We start from the raw sequence: 13,712 nt of genomic DNA, 5'->3' as shown, positions 1-13,712 counted from the left end.
ACATAAGAGCTATGGGATGTGATTGCAGGTCGTTCAAAAACAGTAGGGGCATGAAAATAACTGTGTGTGTGTGTGTGTGTGTGTGTGTGTGTGTGTGTGTGTGTGTGTGTGTGTGTGTGTGTGTGTGTGTGTGTGTGTGTGTGTGTGTGTGTGTGTGTGTGAAAAACAGAGAGCGAGGGAGAGAGAACCAGCGTGTGTGTCCCTGGGAAAGTGACTGCTGTTTGGCTTGGCCCCCTGTCCCCTCTTCCAAAAGACTGTGAAATCAGAAATTAAACGCAATTCATCCCTGATACGTCTTCCTCTCTTGTAATTGTTTGTTTATTGGACCCTGTTCAGAAGCAATATTGGGAAGGTCTCTGCAGGCTCTGGGAGGTCACACTGTGTCAGTTAGCATAAGTGGAAAGATAGCAAAGACATAAAAAAAAAAACATAACGTAGAAGTAACAAGAAGACATGACAAAAATTCACATTTTCCAGCAAATTGATTTTATTTGTATATTATCCACATATTATTGTAAGCCTGCTGTGTTTGTGTGGTTAAATGAGAGGACAGATAGAGGTAACCTGACCAGCAAAAACAAGCTGCTGAGCTGGTGGCAGCACAGACCACATCACTACAATCTGACCACAGGGGTCACAACCTCAGTGACCTTTTAACCTTTTACTTCTGTGGTCCATTGTCCACTTTCATTCTAGTCCATTTGCTCTTCCTTGCTCCTCTTTTGTTCACAGTTTTGCACAATATGCGGAGGGGGGTGAAAACATGGCCGGGCATTACATTTTAGTTAATGAGATGACAGAGAGAGGAGACATTAAAGACCTGAGCAAAGAGACACAGCGGTTTAATGATTCAAGGCAAAAGGGGAGAAAGGCCAGTTGAGGGCAGAGGCAGCAGGAATGTGAAGCAGAGGGCTGTGGTTTAAATTTGCAACATACATTTTAATAAAAACATAATGTTTTAGGCTCAGTGGATCAGTATGCGACTAAAAATAAATTATTTTCGAGGAAGGAAACGTAGAAATGTTCAGTTTTTGTCATTTATTGATAAATTGTTATTATATTATATTGGTATATTAAAATATCAATCAAGACATGAGTCATTATTAATTATTGGCACTATAAAAAATAAAGAACACAGATAGATTTTGGGGAGTTTAGCTTTCAATTTCTTTAAAACAGATACCAATATATTGAATATATTGTATGTGTTCACTGATGTTAACTTGTGTTGCCCACATATTTCACTCTTAACCGTAAGAGAAGCCTAGTTGTACCAGTGGCAGCAGTAGTTGTACTAACAGCGGAAGCAGTATCTGTAATCAGGGGTGGGACAACTGTTCAGCTCTCCTACTTGGGTAAATTTAGCAGTGCCCCACTGCAAAAAACACCCCTGCAAAAAAGTTGTGCGTTAAAAATTGTACTCAAATAAAAATTCCAAATGTACTAAATGGCTCCTTTCAAAGGTACAGTGTTACCTTATATTTTGGGTTAATAGATTAATATTATTATTATTGATGCATTGACATATAAGGATCATGTTACTTGCTGAGGAAAGTGGACCTAATTTTAAATATTTGATATATTGTTGGGTTGGTTATTTTAATCTATAACAATGCATTATTTTATAAGATTAAGAAACTTTAATGTGGAAAGTGACTAGAGTAGTAACTAAAGTTGCCAAATACATGTACAGTAGTGGAGTAATAAATAAATAATTTCACTCTAAAATATAGTGTAGTAGAAGCATAAAATTCAAACTTAAAAATGTGAATTATGTACACAACTTGGGTAAATGTACTTGGCTGTAATGTTAATATCACTGACGGTGGCAGGAGAAGCTGCAGCAGCACACAGTGCCCGTGTTATTCACTTTTCCATTTTGGCAAAGGAGCAGTTTTGATTCAGTTTGATTATTGAGTTCAAAGTTTTTTATCCTGATTATTGTTAACTCCAGAAAAATATAATTTTATTATTTATTTAAGCAGAAAAATGCACTCAACGGGCATAATTTGCAATTGATGCATCAATGTAAGGAATGAAACATTAAACCCCTAATAAATTGACAGATAGATATAGATAGATAGACATAAGCTTAGTGACAGCTGCAGGGTCTGAGAGCAGGTGGGATGGATAGAGAAGACTAATTTAGCCATACACTTGTGGTGCTAACAAGACCTCTACAAACACATACACACGCACACGCGCACACACACACACACACACACACACACACACACACACACACACACACACACACACACACACACACACACACACACACACATAGTACCTATCACCTGTTCTCACCCCCTAACACCTCCTACCCTTCCCGGTTGTGTGTTTGTGTGTGTGTGTGTGTGTGTGTGTGTGTGTGTGTGTGTGTGTGTGTGTGCGTGTGTATCCAGGCCCACGTGCCATATGGACTCACCTAGACACCTACAGTATCATACCAAGAAAGAGAAAATGGCAATGTGTGATGAATAATTCAACTTCAGCACCAACTTCTCGTGAACCTTCACAGAGAGTTCACTTCTGTCATGTCTTTCTTGGACAACACAACACATTTGTCTGACTATTGACAATAATCATTCTGCAGACCTGGTGACCATATAAAGGGTTAACTTGCAAAATGAGATATATTCATTTGAATTTAAAAAATATGAAACTGGTCTGTCTTCTCCGTGAACCATCACCTTATCGTGGTGGAGAGGTTTGTGTGTCTCTGTGAACCTGAGGGCTGTGTTGTCTGGAGCTTTGTGCTCCTGGTAGGGTCTCCCAAGGCAAAGTGGTCTCAGGTGAGGGGCCAGACAAAGAATGGTTCAAAAACCCCAATGAAGAAGCAAGGTAGAGATGGAGTGACCCTGCCCGGAGGAAGCCCGGGGCCCCCGTCTGGAGCCAGGCCCAGACGGCGGGCTCGTCGGCGAGCGCCTGGTGGCCGGGTTTGCCACGAGCCCGGCCGGGCACAGCCCGAACAAGCTACGTGGCTCCCATCTCTCCAGCCCATGGGCCCACCACCTGTGGGAGGAACCGTTGGGGTCGGGTGCGATGCCACATGGGTGGCAGTGAAGGTCAGGGGCCTCGGACGGACCAGACCCGGGCGGCAGGCGCTGGCTCTGGGGACGTGGGCGTCACCTCTCTGTGGGGGAAGGAGCCGGAACTGGTGCGGGAGGTGGGGCGCTACGGTTAGATCTGGTGGGGCTTACCTCACGCACAGTCTCGGTTCTGGAACCATACTCCTGGATAGGGGTTGGACTCTTTTCTTCTCGGAGTTGCCCAGGGTGTGAGGCGCCGGGCGGGTGTGGGGATACTCACAAGCCCCGGCTGGCGCCGCTGTGTTGGAGTTTACCCCGGTGGGCGAGAGGGTCGCCTCCCCACGCCTGCGGGTTGTGGGGGAAAACTCTGACTGTTGTTTGTGCATATGCACCAAACAGGAGTTCGGAGTATTCGGCCTTCTTGGAGACCTTGACTGGAGTCCTGCATGGGGCTCCAGTGGGGGACTCCATTGTTCTGCTGGGGGACTTCAACGCACACGTGGGCAATGATGGAGACACCTGGAGGCGTGATTGGGAGGAACGGCCTCCCTGATCTAAACCAGAGTGGTTGTTTGTTGTTGGACTTCTGTGCTAGTCATGGATTGTCTATACTTGAACACCATGTTCGAACATAGGGATGCTCATAAGTGTACCTGGTACCAGAGCACCCTAGGCCAAGGTCAATGATCGATTTCATAATCGTTTCATCTGATCTGAGGCCGTATGTTTTGGACACTCGGGTGAAGAGAGGGGCAGAGCTGTCAACCGATCACCATCTGGTGGTGAGTTGGGTCAGGGGTGGGGAAGACTCTGGACAGACCTGGTAAGCCCAAGCGTGTAGTGCGGGTAAATTGGGAACGTCTGGAGGAGGCCCTGTCCGACAGACTTTCAACTCACACCTCCGGGCGGAGCTTTTCGTGCATCCCTGTGGAGGCTGGGGCATTGAACCCGAGTGGACAATGTTCAAAGTTTCCATTGCTGAAGCTGCGGCGAGGAGCTGTGGTCTTAGGATCTTAGGTGCCTCAAGGGGCGGTAACCCACGAACACCGTGGTGGACACCAGTGGTCAGGGAAGCCGTCCGACTGAAGAAGGAGTCCTTCCGGGATATGTTATCTCGGAGGACTCGGAGGCCGTTGCAGGGTACCGAAGGGCCGAAGGGCTGCAGCCTCTGCCGTGAAAGAGGCAAAGCAGCGGGTGTGGGAGAAGTTTGGAGAAGACATGGAGAAGGACTTTCGGTCGGCACCAAAGTGTTTCTGGAAAACTGTTCGCCACCTCAGGAGGGGGCGGGGAACCATCCAAGCTGTGTACAGTAAGGATGGGACACTGTTGACCTCCACTGAGGAGGTAATAGGGCGGTGGAAGGAGCACTTTGAGGAACTCCTGAATCCGACTAATCGCCCTCTATGTTAGAGGCAGAGCTGGAGGATAACAGGGGGATTGTCGTCGATTTCCCAGGCGGAAGTCACTGATGTAGTCAAACAACTACACAGTGGCAAAGCCCGGGGATTGATGAGATCCGTCCAGAAATGCTCAAGGCTCTGGGTGTGGAGGGGCTGTCCTGGTTGACACGCCTCTTCAACATTGCGTGGAAGTCTGGGACGGTGCCAAAGGAGTGGCAGACTGGGGTGGTGGTTCCTCTTTAAAAAGGGGGACCAGAGGGTGTGTGCCAATTATAGGGGTATCACACTTCTCAGCCTCCCTGGTAAAGTCTACTCCAAGGTGCTGGAAAGGAGGGTTCGGCCGATAGTCGAACCTCGGGTTGAGGAGGAACAATGCGGATTCCGTCCTGGTCGTGGAACAACGGACCAGCTCTTCACTCTCGCAAGGATCCTGGAGGGAGCCTGGGAGTATGCCCAACCGGTCTACATGTGTTTTGTGGATTTGGAGAAGGCGTATGACCGGGTCCCCCGGGAGATACTGTGGGAGGTGCTGCGGGAGTATGGGGTGAGGGGTCTCTACTCAGGGCCATCCAATCTCTGTATGACCAAAGTGAGAGCTGTGTCCGGGTTCTCGTAGTAAGTCGGACTCGTTTCAGGTGAGGGTTGGCCTCCGCCAGGGCTGCGCTTTGTCACCAATCCTGTTTGTAATATTTATGGACAGGATATCGAGGCGTGAGTCGGGGTGGGGAGGGGTTGCAGTTTGGTGGGCTGGGGATCTCATCGCTGCTCTTTGCAGATGATGTGGTCCTGATGGCATCATCGGCCTGCGACCTTCAGCACTCACTGGATCGGTTCGCAACCGAGTGTGAAGCGGTTGGGATGAGGATCAGCACCTCTAAATCGGAGGCCATGGTTCTCAGCAGGAAACCGATGGAATGCCTTCTCCAGGTAGGGAATGAGTCCTTACCCCAAGTGAAGGAGTTCAAGTACCTTGGGGTTTTGTTCGCGAGTGAGGGGACAATGGAGCGGGAGATTGGTCGGAGAATCGGCGCAGCGGGTGCGGTATTGCATTCAATCTATCGCACCGTTGTGGACGAAAAAGAGAGCTGAGCCAGAAGGCAAAGCTCTCGATCTACCGGTCAGTTTTCGTTCCTACCCTCACCTATGGTCATGAAGGCTGGGTCATGACCGAAAGAACGAGATCCAGGGTACAAGCGGCGAAATGGGTTTCCTCAGGAGGGTGGCTGGCGTCTCCCTTAGAGATAGGGTGAGAAGCTCAGTCATCCGTGAGGAGCTCGGAGTAGAGCCGTTGCTCCTTTGCGTCGAAAGGAGCCAGTTGAGGTGGTTCGGGCATCTGGTAAGGATGCCCCCTGGGCGCCTCCCTAGGGAGGTGTTCCAGGCACGTCCAGCTGGGAGGAGGCCTCGGGGAAGACCCAGGACTAGGTGGAGGGATTATATCTCCAACCTGGCCTGGGAACGCCTCGGGATCCCCCAGTCGGAGCTGGTTAATGTTGCTCGGGAAAGGGAAGTTTGGGGTCCCCTGCTGGAGCTGCTCCCCCCGCGACCCGACACCGGATAAGCGGACGAAGATGGATGGATGGATGGATGAAACTGGTGTTGTGTTGTTTTGATAAGATAACAATTATTTTTGTTACATTTTCATAAATAATTTTTTTTTGTGCTCTCAAGGGACTGTCAATAAAGCTGTTGTTAATTTATTAATTTTAAGAATGACTTTTATCTATTTTTGCAAATGAACTCATGCATAAAACATTACATTTGAAAGTCACTTCAATGTTGATCAAGAAATATTATGTGCCTCTCACAAAAACAAAGAATGAATTCTATAAAAGGGAATCAACATTAATTAATTGTCTAATAACGAATGGATCAACATGTTTGTTCAAGTAACAATTTCTTCGCAAACATTTTGATGCAACTAAAAATAATTATTCAAATAGTCTTATACAGCATAACCTACGATTCATTTTATTCAACTTCCCCTGGATGTCTGTCAAAGCAAAACTAAACTTGATCAACTAGATCTACAAAATGAAGGTGGGTGAAGAAGTAAATCCCACTGTTGGCCAAGATGCCTACTGTATTAATGTCTTCCTGTTTCTTTTTTGTTTGCTTACCACATTTAACAATGTTAGGCTGTAGGCAGAGTTGTCAAAAGTATTCACATTCATTACTCAAGTAGAAATATAGATACTAGGGTTTAAAAAGACTTCTGTAGAAGTTGAAGTATCAACTCAAGCTTTTTACTCAAGTAAAAGTGTAAAAGTACTGGTTTCAAAACTACTTAAAGTATAGAAGTAAAAGTACTGTAAGGGGGGAAAAATTCCATTATGGACAAAAGCTTAGCCCCCACAGGGGCCTATATTGCACTACCCCACCTCCACAAAAAAACTTTTTCTTAAGGCAATAATGATTATAATGTTATATTAAAATCATACCTGCAAACTCAGAAGGGAAAAAAAAAAAAAAAAAAATATATATATATATATATATACATATATATAAAAGGAGCACCTTGTTCAATTGTATTTGTCTGTTCTGTATGCTCAAAAATTTAAAACAATTAAAAGTTGATCTAAATAAAAAAAAAAAAAAAAAAAAGGAGCAGAAGGCGACATTAAAGAATGGCTTATGATTTATTAAAAATGTAATAACAGTAACTTATAACAGTAACTTATTTCAGGCTGAGTCTGTGTTTTTCAAACAACAGCAGCTACAGTCTGTTACAATCCTCTCCAGTGAAATACAGACACACTTTCACACCGTTTAGCTGTCAGCATTTTAACCGTGTTTACTCCAGCTACTAGCTAATGGTAGGCTAACGTTACCTGCTGTCGAGTGTAGTGTTAACTAGCTAACGGTAGGCTAACGTTATCTACTGTCAAGTGTGGTGTTAACTGGCTAACGGTAGGCTAACGTTACCTGCTGTCAAGTGTAGTGTTGAATAGCGTACCGTGCGGCGATGTTTCAGTTCCCTCTAACGTCCGTTTTCGGAGCATCAGCGAGAAGCGCAGGCATAATAAGTGGCACCTAATAAGGCACCAAAATCCGCATTGCTGTTCGGTCCGGAAGATAATGGTCGTTAAGGTACTAGTGGCGTATTAACACCGGGTCTGTGCAGATGCAATGGATCGCGTACAAACCAATAGGGTGTCGGAATGGTATATGTTTATACTTCTCATCCAACCACATTCAAATTCACTCTATCCGGATGGCGCGATTTATCTGGATAGGTTGTTTTTTTTGTGTGTTTTTTTGAACGATGACAAGCAGGAATGAAAACAAGCCGAACTGAAATAGGAGTAACGAGGCTATTTTTAAAATGTAAGGAGTAGAAAGTACAGATAATTGCGTGAAAATGTAAGGAGTAGAAGCAAAAAGTCTGCTGTAAAATAATTACTTCAGTAAAGTATAGATACCCAAAATTTTTACTTAAGTAAGGTAACGAAGTATTTGTACTTGACACCTCTGGCTGTAGGTGATGCTGCCAACATCTGATTTAATTCATTTTTAAAGTTGGAAATCTGATACATTTTGTTTTGATGTGAAATGTAATATCCATAATAGTTATTTTACCATATATACGTTAGCATTACAGTACAGTGGTAAATCACTCTCTGTAAGACAGATGGTCATCCATATCATTTATGCGATAATGCACTAGCATACAAACAATTATCAAGCATATTTGCTAAACACAAAGCTACTCTACCAGACTGCTGTCAATATGCCAGGAATAATTAACATTCTCTTTGCTTTGTTTTCTCTCCTTCAGCCAAATCTGTCCCCTAATGACAGGCGAGAGAGTTGGAACAAAATGTGCATTGACAAACTGAGTATCTTACTTTACATCCTGCTTTTAGTTATCCTGGGAGAAAGCAATGTCTCTTGATGTCCCATAGTGTTTAGGTTAGTCACACATCACTCTTATATATGCAATTAAATAAACATCAGTAGTACTAACAAGTGCAAGGCTGCACACATAATATAGCTTTGTGGTACAACAAACTCATAATGAGTAAATGAAAATAAAATAAAACCAAAGGCCCGCAAAAGGAATCTGTTTTTATTCTTTGCCAGTTCACGACAATCCAGGGCCATACAATACGTGCTAATGAGTTGTCATTGTTTGAAGCCTGAGCCATGGAAATGAGCACACACTGAGCTGTGATGTGTGAGATGAGTGTGAACTCTGATTGAGGAAACAGACAGACAGTAGGCGACTGAGCCCCAGGGCCCCGAGATCTCACCACAGCAGAGATGTAGAACAGGGAGGAAAAGGTGTTGCTGCAAACTCTGCTGTGCTACTGTGTGCACAATGTGTGTGTGGGTGTGTGTGTGTGTGAGCGGTTAGCTGTGGATAGCAGATGTCAGACTTCTCAGTCTCACCCCCACTATGGGACCACCTGTTGGACCTGGGCCATCTGGAGGGTGGGCCATCTCTCCGGACTGATACTGCGAGGGTCTGACCCAGCAGGCTGACCAATGATACATGATCACATCATGACACGAAACGCCCCGCTTGTCTAGTGCTCGTTCTTCTGTCTGTCTGTTTTATTTTCTCCATTTATGTCTTTAATTTTTTATCTATTTTAGTGTCTCTCCCTCTGGCTGTTTGGTATAAAATGCACTGAAGCCAAAAAAAATACCCCCAGAAAGTATAGTGTAAACATAGATAGATAGATAGATGGATAGATAGATAGATGGATAGATAGATAGATAGATAGATAGATAGATAGATAGATAGATAGATAGATAGATAGATAGATAGACAGACAGACAGACAGACAGACATTATATAATTTATTCATCACACAGGAAATTTAGAGCTGTCACTGTAATAAGCATGTACTAATGGAGGTAGTGCAAATGTAAGGTGATTAAAAAGTAATTAAAAAGTAAAAACAGTGCAAGAATTGTGATTACTAATAATATAAAGTACACATTGAAGATTAATATGAATATGTGAACAATGTGTTTGAAAATAAAATAACATTTGAATTGGAATACCAGTAATCTAAGTGGTGGATGTGCATCATATTAAAAGCTTGTGTTTTTGTTAAATGCACCTTCACCACTCCTCATTGGAGGACAAATGGCTTTTCTCTTTATTACAATTACCACTTTGAAAGTTCTCTTACTTTGAAATGATTTAACTACCTAAACAATTAAAATATTAAATAACACCCAGATGTAATGCCCCACATTAATGTAGAAAAAGAGCAAACATCCAATTGTTGTTTTAGTCAGTTCAATTACTGTAATTCTCTATTAATCAGACTTTCGACAAAGACATTTCGTTATGTCACAGTAGGAAAGGCACAGGTGTAAATCATCCAATTAATTGTAGCCTATTGTTCATGCTGGCACACTGCCACACTGCCATTGTTTACTGGACACCTGGATAGAACTTAACATGTAATATAATTATTAGTAGCACATTTGCTTTTTCAGCTATTACAAGTCAAAATGTTGCTTGGAAAAAGTCCTATATGGTATGCAATAAGTGCCTCCACCTTACTACTGTATTATGTTTTACAAAATTTTTAACACATCCAATTTGTAAGTTAGTCCCCTGCTTTTGTCCTAAAATTAATATTTTTCCTTGAATTACAATCAAGCTCACCATCAGCCATAGCCTCTTTATATTAATATCCTAACCCTAATGAAAGTTTACGTAATTTCTGCCCACAACATTATTTGTGTTTCAAAGTTTACTGTTTCTTTCGCCTTGCCATTTAAAGGGAAAACTCAAGCCAATAAGTTGAAGCACATTAATATTTATCTTTACGCCGTGTTTTTATCCACTTCTGTAGGATGGTTTTCTGGCACTAAACCTTCACACTCCCAATCGGTGAGAAGGAATACTGACAGGTTGGGAAGATGACAGAGACATCACCCAGACAGAAGGATCTACTGTGATTCAGCAACAGCTTGCCTTAACGGAGGAAAGAGAAGTGTTAAAAAAGGAGGTGTGCATATTCCAAACAACTGTGCTATATACCATATTGGTAGCTCAGGTGGGAAGGTGATGTGTGTGTAGGTGATTACGTTGACTTTGAGAACTCCAACTGTTCAACATCAAACCTCTGTACCCCACTGCACGCTTTTGCAGTAACTGAGAAAGTCATTGTAGAAAACATTGGATATGGATACTTTGTTGAAGAAACAGATGCAAATACTATTGAGCATAATTTTCAAACCTTTGTGGCTGAACAGAATTAGGTTTACTGATAAACCTCTTTTTAGTGTTGTGAGAGCAACAATTTAACATTAACATTATACATACATTAAAAATATACCTTATTATATTATATATACTTGCTGACTATGCTGCTGTCACACTTCTGTCACTTTATCTTTACCAAGTTTTCTCTCCATATGTTCTTGTATATTTTTTTCTATTTTTTATTTGTCTTTGTGCTGCTGTAAAAAATGTTGTTAAAATCTTATCTTAACTTACCATTATGCACATTTTCTTTTGACACCTGTATTTAAAGAATAGTTTAAAGTCTGGAACCTTAAAGTAATAGTTCAACATTTTGGGAAATGATTTGGTTTTGTGTCAAGAGTTAGTTGAGAAAATCGATACCAATCTCTTATCTTTAAATAAGAAGCAATCGCCAGCAAATGGTAAGCTTAAGACAGAACAGCTAGCCTGGCTATTTCTGATGGCAAAATCCACCTACCAGCACCATTCTAAAGCTCACTGACTTAGTCGTTATATGTCTATTCTCTAATTCATACAAAAACTGATGTATAAAAACTCTACAATGTGACTTTTACTTTGCTGGCTGTAGCTCCATATTAGCATACAGATATGATCTATCTTTCTGAAAGAAAACGAGGAAGCTTATTTTCCAAAATGTTAAACCATTTCATTAAAGAAGTACAAATAAATAAAATAACAAAATCACTTTCTTTCCTCAGATGCCCATTCTTCTCACTGTTTTATTTTTTTTCTAGTGCAACAGTATGTTTCATGAGAAACACACCTACAGTACATGAGTTACTCAAACTCATATTCAATGTATGTACTTTCTGACGTTTTCCAACCTGTTAATATGTGTATTTTATACTTAAATACAGTCGTTTGGTCTTCAATTCCATTTTAATGTTTATAGTCTTCCCTCCTGGAGTTCTTCTTCCTCATGAAGATCACTGAAATTTTAACAGCTTTTACTGCTACTAACATTGCCGGACCGTTGGGGACTCCGTTGAGTAAAAAATTCCCTTTTGGTCAAGAGTGCTTTTAATTTGGCATCCCTGCCAAGTAAGTTTGAATACCATTCACATTGCTGTCAAAAATAAAACCAGATGTTAGAATACATGAATACCTTGTGAACAATGGCAAGCGATTTAAATGAATGTGCCAGAAAATTGCCACAGCTCTATTTTCTTTTTTAAATAGCCAATGTTTTATAAAGCAGGTTTCAAGTTAAGTGGTGCGAAAGGGTTCACGTGTAAATAGTGCTTTATTATGTGATAGGCTTGCAATTATGTGGAATACATATTTTGATTTATTACAGGAGAGGTGGCAAACACAATGTTATTATCTTGTATGCTTTCATTCTGCCCTATTTACCCGCACAATAAATCTTGACCCCATCAGATGCAAAATAATAGGACTATAATGAGCAATAATACAGCTGAAGATCCTGATCTGGGAGAAAAAGGCCTGATGTTACACAATTGAAAATGCTGCAAATTATTTTTGGTTACACAATATCATCATACTCTAGATCTCCCTTGGACACTGAGGCTGAGGAAAAACAATAGTTAGGATTTCTATAACAGTACTGCTGAGTTTTTCCATGACTTTGAGGCTTATTTCTGTACCCACTGATTGCTTATGAAGACGCCAGTGTGTCATAATATTCACACACACACACACACACACACACACACACACACACACACACACACACACACATACGCTTAGGTGTTAAGAGTGTAAGCAAGCATATGTCTGTGTCTGTGTACCATGCCTGCAAGTGTACTGTACATATTTTTGTGTGTGTGTGTGTGTGTGTGTGTGTGTGTGTGTGTGTGTGTCTGTGTGTCCAACTCTGCCTGTGTGTGTCTTATCGCTTGTCTATTTTGGGGTCATATTTGATAAGCCCTAGAGTGATGTGGCAAGATGAAGTGACAGTTTGTCAGAAAGCGGGTCATGGGGCAGTCAGTGTGTAGGCGGCCCTCTGCGCCCATGTACCGGGTATAATTACGCATTCATTACCATATCAGTCAATTACCAACAACCACTCTGGGTGCTTTCTCTCAGGAATCTGCCCTTCTGGACATCAGTTCCGAAGAAGGACATAATTTTCCTCGCTGCAAAAGTAATTATTTTCCCTGTCTTTCTCCCTCTTTCGCCTTACTATGATTGCTGCTGGTAAAACAATGGCTAAGGTTTTGTTGTGTTGAGTTGCTGCGGGCACCATCTGTGGTGGTGAGGGGGAGGCACAACAATACCCGTCCATATGGTCAGGGCATCAGCAGCGGGCTATATCAGCTCATCAAGTCCTGTCATTGTCATCAGCCACTCAGCTCATACACTAGTCCATGTTCATCTGTCACACTCGCGCGCACACACACACACACACACACACACACACACACACACACACACACACACACACACACACACACACACACACACACACAGGACTGACACAGCAAGATATGCTCGTATACTTATTTATGAGTGGAAGATGAGGTTGGATGAGCAGCTGTCTTGTTGAAGCATACATAAATGTTCTCCTCAAACACTTAATTTTAAGAAACATTGCACAGAATTTCTCATTAGAGTCAAATCTTTTGAGTGATTTTGAGCCATTTTGCTTTTCACTGTGAATCACATATAAATGTTATGAGAGGACGAATGAGTCTTGTTATAATTTCTGTTAATAATTTTTTTCACTTGTCTGAAACTGACACTAATGTGGCATGATTTGGATATCTAATAATCAGTTTTCATCTGCACCAATGAAATAATTTGCCACCTCAACATCAATCCCACCCTGCATAATTGTTGATTGGTGTTGGGAGCTTGGGGCTTTTTTAGACATACCCATCTGCTGTCTCGCACCTCATAATCTGCAACACACACACACACACACACACACACACACACACACACACACACACACACACACACACACACACACACACACACACAAAGCCATTACTGGTGCCACCGTTCTGTCCCACATATAAATATTACTCCAGCAATATGCTTTTTTACCTTTAACTTGCATTTGTATATTTATCCGTCAAGGAT

The sequence above is a fragment of the Perca flavescens genome, chromosome 1 (assembly GCF_004354835.1).
Source record: "Perca flavescens isolate YP-PL-M2 chromosome 1, PFLA_1.0, whole genome shotgun sequence".
Lineage (NCBI taxonomy): Eukaryota > Metazoa > Chordata > Actinopteri > Perciformes > Percidae > Perca > Perca flavescens.
Note: the sequence above shows the minus strand (reverse complement) of the source record.